Raw genomic sequence first — 6,172 nt, 5'->3', positions numbered from 1 at the left:
GCCTCATCTGGGGTCTGCAGGCACAGCTCTGATGGAAGAGGTAGCAGTAGGGCTGTTGGAACAGTGACTGTGGCGTTTTAAAGTAGCAGCTGAGCACAAATGTTTGCTGTTGGGCTTCTTGGGAGAAGGGGCACAGGCAGATACAGCTCCCACAGTGCTTCTGTTAGCTGCCGTCTGTAGTGAATGCTGAAACCTCAGGCTTCCTGTACTGACTGCAGGTTTTCACTTTGCTGGGGTATTTGCAATGCATGATTGTCATACTGTAATACTTGGATAAACCTTTCTTTTGTCTCTGGGTGAGCACTTCCACTTCCCCCTCCTGCTCTGTGTGATTCTAGTCTTTCTGCTCCCTTTCGACTCCAAAGCTTCAGGGAGTTCATCGTGCCTCCCTTTCAGACTGACCATTTGATCTTCTTGACAGCAAAAGAAGAAGATGCTTCACCACCTCCCTGCACTGCTGCACTCCATGCCATCCTGTGGGGCTCCTCTGTGCAGCTCTTCAGTGCTGTAAAAGGTCCTGTGAAGAATCGCATTGCTTGGCTCGGTGCTGAAGGCAGCAGGGCACACAGTGTCCTTGGTGTGCTCCAGCAGCAGTGGAAACAAGGGTGAGCCAGCTCGTGTGCATCTTAGCTCTGGCAAGGATGATCAGAGCCATAGCTCAGCAGGAAATGGGCATTCCCTCTGCAAGTGAAAGGTCAGGAGTGCAGAAAGCTCACTGCCTTTTTAGGAAGGTTGGAAGTTTGTCTCCCCCCTCCCCTTTTTTTTCCTGAAAGGAAAGCACAGAGGATATTTTCTTATGCAAAGATGGGCTGTTTTGCTGAGAACATTTGGTGCCATCTATTTTTCCACTTTGGAAGGCTGGTAACCTCTGGGTCAAATCCATTCAGTCCTGCCATCTGCATGACTCACCAGTGGCCGCTGGCGTTTGGTGTCCGCACTGTGCCACCAAAATTCTCCAGCAGGAAGAGGAAAGTGATGGAAACAAAGCCCTGGGACGTCGCTTCTGTGGCCACCAGCGAAAATAAGTGGCAGCTTCAAGCCTCGTGCTTTCTGATGACGTACCCTGGCCATATTCCTCGTGGTGGCAGCGGGTGCACTGCAGGAGGAATACCAAAGGAGTCGGCACGGGCATATCCTGGTAAACACCCGTGGTACTGGGCAGTGCGTAAGGATGCTGTGATGTTTTTCAAGCAGGAACAGCCCCAACGCAGTAGAAAGCACGCCTTCACCAGGAAGAATACCTGTGCACACATGTCCACATACGTATACTTCTTCTATCCAAGAAGCACAGGCACAGTCTGTTACCAGTCATGCAGCTGGAGTGGGTGGAAAGATACTCTGAGGAGCTTTTCTGTTGCAGGTCTAGGAATCTTGTTGCGTCTCGAAATCAAAGGCCCTTGTAGATGTGTGCAAGTCTTGATGAGGTCTAAATTGGGAAGATTTTGAGAATCCAGATGGGATTTCTGGTCAAAACACCCTTGCCAGCTGAGAAAGCAGAGGATGTAGTCGTGCCACAGAGAGCTTGGGCTCAGTCAGGCTGAGCGAGAGCTTGAAGTGTCACTGAAGACCCCAAGGCGGGGGGCAGGGGGCTGTAGGGTTCTTCACTCTGCTGGAGCCTGTCCTGCCTTACGTCTTCAGGATTTTCTCAAAGCCAGCCTGGACGTTACCTGTGTAACAGATGCCCTCTGTGAAGCCAACAGCAGTCATACCCTGTGTTTAACTGTAGAATGAGGGAAGTAAATGCATTGCAGACCGGGTAGAATTTTGCTCCACGTCAGTTCCATTGGACAGTTTAGCAGATGTAGTGGCTTTTTCTTTCCATATTGCTACTAACGTCATAGTTTTGTCTGACGTTAATATCGGGATTTCTTCTGTATTAATCTGTTCAATTTATGTTACAAGACAAACTCTGTAGAACAGACATTGATTTTCCTTCTGAGCACAGTATCTGGCCATAGTTCTAACACTAGAAATAGTGAGTCATGGAATCAATAGCACATGCTGTGGTCTTTGTGAAGACGTCTCATCTGGCACAGTCATGTTACAAAGCATCAGCACTGGAAGTTTATTCTCACTCACTTGAATGGTTTCTCTTTCCCACAAACGTGTGTGAAGTCCTGCCTTTCTTTCTTTTCCTCGGAGCCTGTGTTAAACTGCACTTGTTGCTGGCATTTACATTCTGGGTTTTTCTGGAAGGAAATGAGTGGATCTGGTACGCACATGAAAGCAGACAAATGAAGCCTCACGTGTGGTGTGTAGAATTATGTGTCTACCTGTGAGTATGCATGCTGCCTTTTTGCACCTTAAGATCTAATGTGGCCCCGGGGTGGTTGGGTCTGACCCGTTTCTGGTCAGAACCGTTGCAAGAAGGGTTGTGTGCGTGCCTGCACTCGATGAGAACATGACAAGAGAGAATTGAATGTAAAGTCTGCTGGACAGCCCATAAATCTGATTTATATCTCTGTCTCATCCTTTCTTGGCAGTTCTTTCAGCAGGCCCCAGGCTACTTTCTGCTCGCTGTGAGCAAGTGCTCAAATAACCTGCAGTAAGTTCTGGCTATATCCCGTGCTTATGAGACGGCATGATCATCTGAGCAATTTGTGTATTTAGTGTGGATCAAGGTAATTTTTAAAAGGATACATTTTTTATTTTTTTTTAAGACCAGTGATGGTCTGATGGTTGGTTGTTCATACTGTCACCAAACCCCGGCTGTCTGTTTTTAAGGCAGTGAGGCAGAGCTGTTGCTCAGGTCCTTTGGCATCGTTTGTTGTAATGCAGTGGACTCTTAATGACAGCGTATCACTACTGCAACCTGCTCTCCTAGCTTTTGGTTTTTGGAACTGTGAAGCAAGAGCTGCAAGATTTTGGAGGCTGATAATAAAGAGAAGTTTGGTGTTGTTTCTTACATTTAAATCTGCTGGGTAAGTTAAAGCAGCCAAGGAGGAGATCTAGAGTAGAAACGGTGTGCAGTTACACACTGACAAATCTCTGCCTGTCCTCTACGGGAAAGCTCTTAAAATGCTGCTTGTTGTATGCTAGTCTTCTGCTTGTTATCTGAAATGCTACTGGAGGCAGCAGTTTGTTTCTCACTCCATGCTGCAGCATTCTCGCTTGTCTGCACAGCTGACCCAATCCTGTATATCATCAGGGAGGAGGTGTTTAGCTTGTGACACCACTAATCCTTTCCTTGAGGCTTTTTGCTTTCCTGCACAATGTCCTTCCATTGCTGCTGTGAGCTGGAACGTGCCTGCTCAGCCCAGCGTTGTGCCTTACTGCAGCTCTCTGCCCATGGGCACAAGGTGCTTGCTGCAAGTGCCTGGCTGTGCATGGGGAGCATCCCAGCATCCAGCCGAGGCCTTGTCACAAACTGAGGAAAGCTGCAGCTCCTGGTTGGTCTGTATGTGTGTCTTCTCCTCGTGCTAATGCTGGTTTCTGCGTTGCTGATACAGATGCACTGGGATAGGGCTGCGTGCTGTGGAGAAGGCTGCGCTGCTGTCAGTCGAGCCCAGAGTCTGCGTTGCTCTTGGTGCACGTTGGCGTCAAGCCTGTGTAGAATATCGCTGTCCTCGGCTGGAAGGACTGACAGTCCTGGAATCACATCTCGTGGCACAAAAGGTACCCCAGGCCTCCAGGTGCTCTGCTGCCATGGCACGGCGGCCTCTCATTGTCCCTAGAGGCTGGTTTGTGCCTGGTGCACGGTGCACTCAGACTCACGCGAGCCTTCCGTCAAGGGGGCAGTTGTTACTCTGGGAGCAGTTCCAGCCTGGGCTTCTGCTGGAGCCCCGTGGCGTTGCTTTCTCAGGTCGATGGAGAAGTGGACTTTGGCTTTCTCCATCCCTTCAAAAGCCATCCGTGCTGCTTCCTCAGTGCTGGGATGTGCTGCCAGCCGAGGGAAGGAAGAGCCGTTTGTAAATATTTCTGGTAACACAGTAAGTTCTCTCAGATGTTCTGCTCATTTTCCGTATCCAGAAATCTGTCTGACCAGAACCAGTTCACTCTCTGTTATCAGCAGAAATAGATCCACAGTAATTACAATGGATTAAACAAAAAGCAGCAGCAAGCACAGCATCGTGCTGACCAACAGTGTGTGTATTCACACTGGCTTCCAACCCGTGGATAATTACCCCTCTGAGCCCGTGTGCCGTGCGCAGCGCACAGCGCGCTGATGGAGTTGTGCACTTGAAAGAGCTTTAGCGAAGCTCTCAGGATGCCAATGCATTTATTTATTTATTCACATTTTTCCTCCTTTTCATGGCAGTAATGATTTTTAAAGTGACATCGTCCATCCTCTGAACCAAAGTCAGTCAGGGCAGTGTTTCTCTGAATGTTACTTTTCTTTGTCGCAGTAGAAGTGTGGCGGTGAGATGAAATTTGGGGCATGGTCAGAGGATCCCCTGTGACTGACGGCCTTCATCAGCGAGGGAAAATGGGTACAACTCAGATCGTGCTCATTCTGTTTGGTAGCAGGTACCTAAATGGGGATTACTGAAAGGAAAGAGGGTTTGAAAGAGACTGGGTACAAATCTGTAGAAAAACACAGGCTTGATTAGTTTGGCCAGTCCTGGATCAGACCGACTTTAAGCTGAGAACCAGCGATGGTGTTCTCTGCAGTCTCTTTGTGGAAGAAGTCAAACTGTTCTGATGGCAGTTTCACACCACAGACAATGTTTCCTACAAATTTCAGCCTAAATTGTTACTGGCAAAGGGATAAACGAGTTTAAAAACAGGGGCTTATGGTAGGAAACGTCAAGCACTCTTAATTTCAGGCAGAGATAGCAGCTCCTCGTAGAGGAAAGCAGCCGGTGATGTAAACAGCTTCCAACAGAGCCTTCCCCCAGGGAGACCACAGGTTGACGTGCAGCAGTTGCAGCCAAGGTGGAATTGAGCTTCCAGTGGCGCTGTGTTTGTGGGAGTTGGGTCGGGCAGCCTGAGGTTTGGGCAGCAGTGCTTCCTGGCGCTCTCTGATATCCTGGGGCAGCTGACGGCTCTCCAGACCTGGTGAGCATCTGTGGAGAGCAGCTCCAAAGTGCCCCCGGCGTTTGTAAAAGGGCGTCTCAGGGAATATTGACTGCGGGGTTTTGCTGCTGTTTGCTCTTCTGGCGGCTTGGAGATGGATGGGGAGAACAGAAAGGTGTGAGCCAGAGCTGTTGGTTTGAACATTGCGTCAGCAGCTATCCATAAGTTGCAAATGACTGCACAGGTGTGTGGATTTAGTGAGGCTGTGTAATGCCACTTATTGGTGCTAAAGAAACCGACACGCGCGGTGCTGAAAAAAAAGTGAATGCTGCAGGTGTTACTTTAGATTTTCCATTGCCAGCTGTCACTGCCGACATCGTAACGATACAGGTGAGCGCCGAGCACTTGTACAAACACATAAATAAGAGGGAGTGAGCAGTCACTGAACATCTGCTGCTTTAACAACTGTGTTGTCAGCTGGTGGAAGGAGGCAACAGAGATGCTCCCCCCACCCCTGTTTTTTTACTTTACTGAGGCTTAAACAGGGTGAGACTCCAAAAGGTTGAGACTTCTGAAGGGAGGAAAATGATGCTAAAATGTTTTGTCCTTTAAGCTTGGAGAAGTGGAGGCACTAAGCCAGATTCTGCCATTCTCATGATGTGCCATTTGTGTCTGTTGGACCAGTCCCTTGATGCACACCTTCAGATGTGGGGGACTTTTGTGCTCTAAGCCCTGCCTTAACATGCAGCAATACTGCTGGGGTCTCGGAGCATGAGTGAGGCTCTGTGCGTCCAGATCCCAAAATCCTGGTCCCCGTTGGTATCTGAAACTGGTAAAGAAAAAGATGCAAGGGAAATGCACTTTATTGTCTGTCTCAGGTGAGAATACCTGAGTGTCTGAGAGCAGCACCCTGCTGGCAGAGCTCAGCATTTACAAAGGCGCTGTTGGCTTTTAAGAGTTTCCATTCCACCTCATCCGGCCATGCTATGGTTAGGCAACACTGCTTTCCCTCCTTGCTTTAATCGCAGTGCAGCCCAGCGCAGCAATGACTGTGAAATGCTCTCGCAGTAGTCCAGGGGCTCAGGCACTTGCTGTGATCCAGGGCTGCAAATGGTCTTTGTCTACTGAATTTCACCAGACCGTTCCTGTAGCAGGGAGCTGCCCATAGCTTTGCATCAGTCAGCTGGCTCTGAGGGTGCAGGCAAGGCTTTGGCTC

At 49.2% G+C, this 6,172-nt stretch overlaps 1 long non-coding RNA gene across 1 annotated transcript in view; it reads left to right on the top strand.

The window, feature by feature from the left end:
- LOC122155482 overlaps positions 1–3,797 on the top strand; it is a 5,908-nt gene extending 2,111 nt beyond the window's left edge. Inside the window, exon 3 of the long non-coding RNA XR_006167260.1 lies at positions 3,450–3,797. This is a non-coding gene — a long non-coding RNA (uncharacterized LOC122155482). The remainder of the gene's footprint in view (positions 1–3,449) is intronic.
- The last annotated feature ends 2,375 nt before the right edge of the window (positions 3,798–6,172 follow it).

The sequence above is a fragment of the Centrocercus urophasianus genome, unplaced genomic scaffold, assembly GCF_019232065.1.
Source record: "Centrocercus urophasianus isolate 14NV4802_14NV808 unplaced genomic scaffold, USGS_Curo_1.0 seq_1165, whole genome shotgun sequence".
NCBI lineage: Eukaryota > Metazoa > Chordata > Aves > Galliformes > Phasianidae > Centrocercus > Centrocercus urophasianus.
This window is presented reverse-complemented; position numbering and strand designations above follow the sequence as displayed.